The sequence below is a fragment of the Cuculus canorus genome, chromosome 1, assembly GCF_017976375.1.
Source record: "Cuculus canorus isolate bCucCan1 chromosome 1, bCucCan1.pri, whole genome shotgun sequence".
NCBI classification, from domain to species: domain Eukaryota; kingdom Metazoa; phylum Chordata; class Aves; order Cuculiformes; family Cuculidae; genus Cuculus; species Cuculus canorus.
This window is the reverse complement of record NC_071401.1, coordinates 110057254-110065755: the sequence shown is the minus strand read 5'-3', so window position 1 is coordinate 110065755 and position 8502 is coordinate 110057254.

Here is an 8502-nt window from a genome sequence, read left to right as displayed (position 1 = left end):
CTCTGTTACAACCAGCTGCTGAACTCTCTGAATCCGTGCCCTGCCACCCTTGTAGGACTTCTGCAGTAAAATAAAATGGCGTGCAAGTCTGGGGTGAAGCTGCTGGAGTTTCTCACGTTATCCCAGATCTGAGACTTCAGGAAGAAGGAAGAATTTCTTCTTCCCAGAACAGTGTTTCTCATTAGCCCTAGTTTCAGGTAAACAATTTTTGGACAAACTTATATCTTTTAGCAGGACAACAGTACCTTAAATGTGCTCCTTTTGGGGCTGCGAGCTTTGTGCATTAGTGTCTCCTGCCTTGAAAGAAGAGATGTCTGTATTGACAGGTTTATCTAGACAGTGTTGTCGTATCCATGTGGAGTAGCATACACTGAAACTTTAAAAATGTGCCAGACTCCTTGCCTTTTTTTCCTTTAAGTGGTAGGGTGTTTCTGATTTACTCTTTACTGTGCCCTCCTTGAAAGGAGGGAATGTTGTATTGCTGAAGTGGCAGCCTTGGACAAGATGTGGTATGTGATTTCTCTAACCAGCTCTGGGGTTAAGTGCCAGCATCAGGGTACTTGCCTTGCTCTCCCCTCCTGTCCTTCTTTCCCTTCCAAGCAGCTGGAAGGAAATGCTGCCCTTGTCATTAACCCATATCCATTTGGGACACTATGAGCTTCTGCATTGGTCTCCAGGAGAAATGGAAGCAGCCCCTGCTGCTGGAGTGTCTTCAGCTGCAGCCCCGCTGAGGTGCCCCTCCTGCTGCTGAAGTGTAAATCCCCAGCAGCTCTTTTAACCACCCTTCTCATACTACTTGAAAAATAACTTTCTCTTGTCATTAACACTGATCTATAGCCGCATTAATGTGTGAAATCGCTGGGTGTGAAAATGGTGTACTAACCACTACTTAATGTAATATTACCACAGTAATGTCTCTAAAAATATCTTGTCCACTTGATTGCTTTCATTGTGAACTAGAGATAATGTACCACTTACAGCTGATGATTAAAATTCATAAAGCTTTGGTTCTTAATTACAGCAACTTGCAATCAAAGTGAAATGTCAGATCCTGAATGTTGTTTATCTGTATACAAATTCGCAAAAACAAGAAAATATAAGGATCATCTACACAACAAAGCTGAGCTGCTTTGCTTTAAGGTTAAGTAAAATAAATACCCATGTGAGTATTTATTGAGACAGGTGGGAATTAGTGAGCATGATACCTTTGATGGGGTAGAACTCATCTCATTTGAAACACGTCTTCGGGAATATTGAAACATTTAAATTATGGAAGAGATTTGGAAAATATATTTATGAAGATGGAAATGTAAACTTCATAGAAAACTGTTGTGGGTGGATGGAAGTAACTGTATGATGTGCTACAAATAGAAACTTTGCACTTCGGGCTCAAGGTTAAACCAAAGATGGAGGTATTTGAAAATGCAGAGATGGATTCCTACTGCCATGGAGGAATTAGCATGGTGACTGGCAGAAGAGGCGAGGGTCCTTAGCTTCAAATGTCAAAATAACGTACCTATAGTCAACAGTGGCACTGTACAACAAAATCCCATTCTTTTGGATGCCCCTAACTCTGCATTTCCAGAGCTATGGGAGTTCTTGTTTGGTGTTTGTCATTTGTTTGTTTGTTTAAGTTAATGCTAAGCCCTGAGGTTTTACAGTTCTCTGGGATGTATCTCACCCTAAATTTACTAACACAAACTCTCAGCCCTTACTCCATATCAATGAAGCTCCCTTCCCTTGCCTTTTTCTCTGTTCTGGTATGCAAGATACAGGCATAACTAAGTGTAGACACTACAGTTCTATTCCGTTTATAGTCCTCCTAGAATTCTTGTTGTATCTGTCCATGCCAGTTTGGAAAAATCCAAACTAGAGGGAGCCAATTCATCATAACATTAGTAAAATAAAATAACGTAAGAACAATAGGATCACTTCCTTACTGAATCTGAGTAGCTCCGTTTCTTTGTTCTGACCCATTGTTTGGAAACTTTTCTAGAAAAGCTAAGGTTGTTTCCACAGGATATTCCCACTGTCTACACGCTGATTATTTTTTTGCATCCTTTTTTGCCAGTGAATTAAAAACAAATCTTTGCCTAAGTGGGAAATCAAACCTTGAAATGGTATTCATTTTCCTCGGCTTTCCACACCACCTGTCCCTTCAGGTATTACTCTCCCTGGTGATTTTGGTCATCCTTGCAGTGGCAGTGATGAGAAGAGTGCTGAATTTTAGAGCTGATCCAGTACACCCAAGTGTTATTTCCTTGGCAGTCTGTCTCATAGGCATTTGCTATTTGCCTACCTCTGTTCCAGCTACACTGGCAAACATTTTTGAAACAGGAAAACCATTTCCTATGCTGGCTGCATCATGCAACTCTGATTCACCGTGACTTATCCTGGCATGGAGTCTGTCCTGCTGGTTGTAGTGCAGCGGGGAGGATTTCTATGGCTGTAAGGCTTGGTGAGCTCCTTGGTATAAGCTCTCCTAATGTTAGCCTTAGCCATCAGCAGTTCCTAACAGCTCAGCACTGTACTACCCTGTAGCTACCAAAGTTCTCCTGCTTGGACTGCTGCTGCAGCAAAAGCCATTCTCCATGCAGATCGTCCTTCATTTGGAGTGGGCCTGTTTCCTGTGCTCTTCTGTTCTGGTTTCATGGGTGCTCAGTCACAAGTAGAGAAGAACCTTTGAGCAATGCAGAGGCAAAGTAAGTCACCTTCCCTCCCCGCTTCTGCCCCTTCACATTTTCAGGCTAACACCTTTGTTTTCGGCATGGTATGAGCTTGCTGTGATGCTAGCTCTTTACAACAGCTTCAAGAGATCTCTGACCGAGCCCTCCTTGGAGCTTCGCCCCATCCCTCTTTCAGCATATGACATGTATGTGGCACAGTCCAGGCCAAAAAGGAACATTCTCATAATTAGAGACCTCTTGACATCCCAGCCAGAAAACTAGTAGGAAATGTGCTACAAAGGTCCTGTTCTTATTTATGCTGCAGACAACTTGGCCCCTCATATCTCAATCAATGGGTGTGTAATATATTACTTCCTACAAAATCTGTAAGTTACCCATTCTTTCCAGTGCCAAGTGCATCATGTTTCATGTTGAAGTGGCTTGCAGCTGCAAGCAGCATATGTATGTACCTCCTAGTCTTCTTCCGGAGCTCCCAGTCTGCTTCCAGAGCCTCAAAAAGCTCATTTGCAGGTAACTGGGGTATCCCTCCCCTCCACGGCATTGCGCACTGTAGACATACCCTTCCCTCTCAGCTTATTTTTCAGCCTCACTCTTGGGGCTGTTCACAGTCTCTGGGAGGTTTAGGTGCCTCTCACGGGAGTTTGCAACTGTGGTGAGGATGTGAAAGGAGATGCAGTTAGCTAAGCTGTGTCTGCCTTGAGCACGGAGGTACTGATGAGTGACCCAGTTTTCACGGTGCAGTTGCAGCAAGCAGAACCTGGCACAGCAGTGTGGAGACAGGTAACTGGGAGCTGCCTGGCATAGGGAAGGAATCCAGGATTTTCTGAGCAGCTGTAGCCCACTGAGGAATGTCTCCTCGAGAGGCAACGTCTGACAGCTATCCCACTCTCATGAAACACCACATGTCGAGGAATTTAATGTGAGCACAGCGGGCCAGGTTTACATTTTGCCTGTTGCCTTTTCACACTTTCCGAATGCTGCAAAAAGGCCCAAGCGTCAAAGGGAAGGCAGCCCCTGGCAGTCGTGCTTCATGCCCCTGGAAATCCTGCAGGCTCCTGCTGCCATATGCTGCAGGTTGCTCGGGGAGGGAAAGCTCTCTTGTGCCTCTCACGTTAGCCTTTTATTCCATGTAACAGGTTCAGGGCTGGTGATGACAGCTTTGGACCTAGGGGTAATACAGTTAATTTAGATTGGGCACCTGTTGCTCCTTTGTCCTCTCTGGCTGAGGAAAGCTCTCCTTTAGATACTGTGTTCTTTGCCTGCTCTGTGAGCAAGAAATCAGACTGTGCAAAGGAGGTGAGGAGGTACAACATGTAAAAAACATGTCCTCCCACTCTCCCTTTTCCGCAGGATAGGTGATATTTGACTTCACACTCGAGGAAGCAGCTGAGAAATCCTTCAGATGGTTAAACATTTCAAGTGGTTTGAATGGATATATGTCCTAGATTTTAAAAATTTCACAGGAGTACTTGAGTTACAAAGTGGACCATTAAATGTTTGTGGAGAAGTTCTTACTCTCCTGCTACCCACATCAGAATAAATAACAGAGTAACGGAGGGGAGGGGGGAATTTCAGGGTAATGGGGATGTAAATGGGTGATGCTAGGTTTCAAAATGAATTTCTCATACTTAGGAAGGAAATGGCTCACTTGCCTGTTTTCGGTTTCCTTTGTTTCAAAGAATATTTAATTTCTGTCAAAATTTGCCATTTTGGTTTAATAGTGTTTATGTTTCGAGTGATGCTTTCTGTCCCAGAGGGCTGTGGTTCTGGTGACCCCAGGCTGAGGCTTGGGCTAACCGACAGTCACTGGGGAATCCAAAATGGAAAATTGTCAGTGCTGGTGAATTACCATGTAGTAAGTGGAAAACATGTGTTCTGGAATACATAATACTGCTCCTCAGCGATGCTTGGCTTCAGCTTCTCAATCAGCAGCACAGTTGCGAGTGATTTTTCTTTCTTTCTGCAGTGAATACGATGTTGGTGAAAGGTCCTGGCCTGACCGCCCTGGGAATTGAGCCCCATGTAAGCCCTCAGCACAGAGGCGAAGGATCCTGGCTACAGCCTGCTCTTCTCATCCGGTTTCAATGATGGAAGAGGAAATAGAGTTTATACAAAACCTAGCCCAACCCCCAGAAACATCTTGCTTTGTTTATGTTCAGAGCTAAGCCTGCGACTGTCGCTGTTTGGAAGAGCTATCCAGACATTTCTCCATCTGACTGACTTCACATCTATTCCTTGATCTCATCGAGAGATCTGGCTTTTAGCTCCCGCTCGTGACGTCCCACTTTTCTCTCTCGCACTTGCTCTGCTCTCCAGCATCTGAAAGATCCCCGTATAATGTGATTATGCAACCATGCAAATGGACATGGTTCTTTTCATTTACTGCAAACCCCGCTTCGGGTCTGCTGTTATGAAAATAAAAATGTTGGTGAGAGACGCACTGTAGAAGGTAGCAGGAAGGGAGTTTTATGTGGCTGCGTTTGAATGCTTGAAGGTGGTATTAGAGATGGAAACAGGCTATTTGAAGTAAACCGGTGTGCCACCATCTCTCCGCAGGAGCCAGCATCAGTTAATAGACTCAGACAGTTCTCCTCTGAATCCTTTCCCCCTAGGAAATGGCAGATACTCGCCTTCCTGGTTGTTTTCCTCAGCTGGAGGTCTGTCTTTTCCCCCCCCCAGCCCTGAGCTACAGGGAAATTAGCAGCCCAGATCTTCCAGGAGGCTAATTTGCACCTTCCCACTGTAAACAGGCAGTTGCCTTCTTCACTTTGCACCCAAGCGGGAGGGCCCCGGGAGGCAGCGTGCTGCTGCATCCAGTGCTCAGCCTCCCAGCACCCAGCGGACAGGGAGGAGGAGGAGAAGGAGTGAGGGAGTCCCTTACAGAGGGAGGAAAAAAAAATAATGAAAAGAATATACACAGCTTGTACTACTTGGGTAACGAATCAAGACCCCTTGGCCACCTCTGGTTATCTCTATAAGTGAAGATGCTCCTCTCCACCACCACAGGGGTAAGAGCTGTTCAGTCTTGGTGGCCTTTCTCATCACAGTGCCCATGTCCCTTGCTGGGACAGGTGCGTGCTTCATTCATGGCCCTCAACCCACGGGATGATCCCATGGATTGCCTTTGCATTACATGTGCTAGAGCAAAGGTACAGAGCAGGCTGAGCTCTGCACTGCTCTGGGCTGCAAGCTTGTGTCCGTCTTCCTCAGGCAACCCCTTCCTCACTCTCTGGTGGTGGTGCCACATTTCCTGCAAGAAACGGACACATTAGGTCTTTCCGAGTCTCTCCAGAAAAGCTGCTTTTCCATTTCAGTGCCCTTGAGGAGGGTCTTATCTATCCAAAAGTTCCCCTTACTGGGTAATTAGGGCTCCTATATCCCTCCAGTTCCCCTTAGTGGGTACTCCGGGCTCCTGTCTCCATCCAGTTCCCACTACCGGGTCTCCAGGGCTCCTGCATCCACGCAGCTCCCGTTCCTGTGTCCCCTGGGATCCTTCCCAGACCGGGGCAGCTCCTGTGCCCCAAGAAGGCGGCAGGAGAGGATCCGCCCCCTGGTTGGAGGCTCCCCCGCTGCTCGGCCGGGGCCGGCGGGGCCGGCAGGGGGCAGGCACGATCCCGCCTCCCGGGGGCGGCCGGGCCGGAGCGGGGCTGCTGCTGCCCGCGGGCGGCCCGGGGAGCCCAGGGCGGGCACCTGGCTCTGCCCCGCCCTCGCCCTCCCTTGCCTCCTTTGCTTTCTTTTTTTTTTTTAAATCTTCTTTTTCTTTTTCTTCTCCCTCCCTCTTCTTTTCTTTTCTTTTCTTTTCTTTTCTTTTCTTTTCTTTTCTTTTCTTTTCTTTTCTTTTCTTTTCTTTTCTTTTCTTTTCTTTTCTTTTCTTTTCTGTTTTATTTTTCCTTTCTTCTTTTTTCTTTTTCTTTTTCCTTTTTTCTTTTACCTTTTTTCTTTCTTCCTTTTCTTTTTCCTTTTCCTTTTTCCTTTTTTCTTTTTCTTTTTTTTATTTTTCCTTTTCATTTTTTCCTTTTCTTTTTTCTTTTTCTTTCTTTTTTCTCTTATCTTTTTCTTTTTTTTCTTTTATCTTTTATCTTTTTTCTTTTTTCTTTTATCTTTTTTCTTTTTTCTTTTCTCTTTTACTTTTTTCTTTCTTTTTTCTTTTTTTATCCTTCTTTGCTCTTCCTTCTTTTTTTCCTTTTCCCCTTTCCTTTCCTTTCCTTTCCTTTCCTTTCCTTTCCTTTCCTTTCCTTTCCTTTCCTTTCCTTTCCTTTCCTTTCCTCCTTTTTGTTTTTTCCTTTTTCATTCTCTTTTTCCTTTTTTCCCTTTCCCTCATCCCTTTTCTTTTTACACTTTCCTTTTTCTTTTTCTTTCTTTTTTCCTTCCTTTTTCCTTTTTTCTTTTCCTTTTTTCTTTTTCTTTTCTTTGTTTTCTTTTTCCTTTCTTCTTCTTCCCTCTTCCTTTTCCTTTTCCTTTTTGCTTTTTCATTTTTGTGTTTCTTTTCTTTTTCCTTACTTTCTTTTTTTTTCTTTTATTTCTTTATTTATTCTTTATTTTTTGTTCTCTCCCCCCCTCCATTTTTCCCTGTTTTCCCTTTTCTTCCCCTCTGTGGGGTGGGGATGTCATGTGGTCCTTGCTGCCTCTCCCCGCGAGCTGCATGCCGTCTCTCACTGACCTCTCTCCATTTCCTCCTGCTCCTTCTTGTCAGCTCTATGTAGCCTGGCGTGTTTCTCTGTTTCTCTCTCTGCCACGCAGCCCTCCCTCTGTGCTGCTCTCTCCGTGAAATGGAGCTGAACAATTGCACCGGAGCAGCTCTTTCTGTTCCTGCCATATGTCTGTGTGCAGAGGCACCATTTCTCTTGTGGTATTTTGAATGCATTCGTGCTGGAAATCTTTGGATGACAACAACAAAACTGTGGATTTCTGCCTGCACCTTTTTGGATCTTGGCGAGATGTGAAATCCAGCGTGAATGAGATTCGATGGATGGTTCTATTGGTATTTCAAGCTGGCTTTAGTTCAGAGTCATCTGAGATGCCCAGGCCAGATATTGATGGGAGGACCTGGGGGGGGATGGCAGAGAGAAAGCACGCATACACACACATACACACACACACACACACACACACACACACACACATTACCTGTCATCCAAGCACCAAGAAGACATAACCAGTCACTGAAGTGTCATCATCTTTTTTTTTCCTCCTTTTTCACCCTTTTCTTTTTGAGGTAGATATGGTTCTGTAATTAAAGAACCTCTAGTAATTTCCCAGTTCCTTAAATATGGAAAGACAATGCCTGCCTATGTCTGCAGGGTACCTGAAACGACAGCAGCCATAACCAGTGTACACTGCCCCATTCCCCTGCATGTGATGTTAGCTGAGGCTGTCTCTGTAGTACAGGAATCTCTCTTCTTATTCCCTGATCTGCCCCCTTGAAATGTCTACTGGAGCACCCTGTAGATCTGTCCCCTCTCATGCACAGGGAATGCACAGCCCTGTGTCTCTCCTCCTAGTGAAAAGGAGCTTTGAGGCTGGGAGTTGTACTGCCCTGTAATTAATGTACACTCAGCCTCAAATACCCAGTGACAACAACTTAAATGTCAACATTCCTAGTTAATCCCTTGCTAACAAAATATGCCTAGAAAGAGATGGCTCTGCATAATCTCCAGTGAACAAGATCTTATTTTAGCAGTACAAGCACTTGGGAGATTTCCTCGGTTTGACCAATGAAACAGAAAGATTAGCTTTGATAATCGCAGCTGTAAATGATGCGTTTGATCCCCTCAGTGAAGAAACCCACCGCATGTGGCAGAGCATACCAACCCTC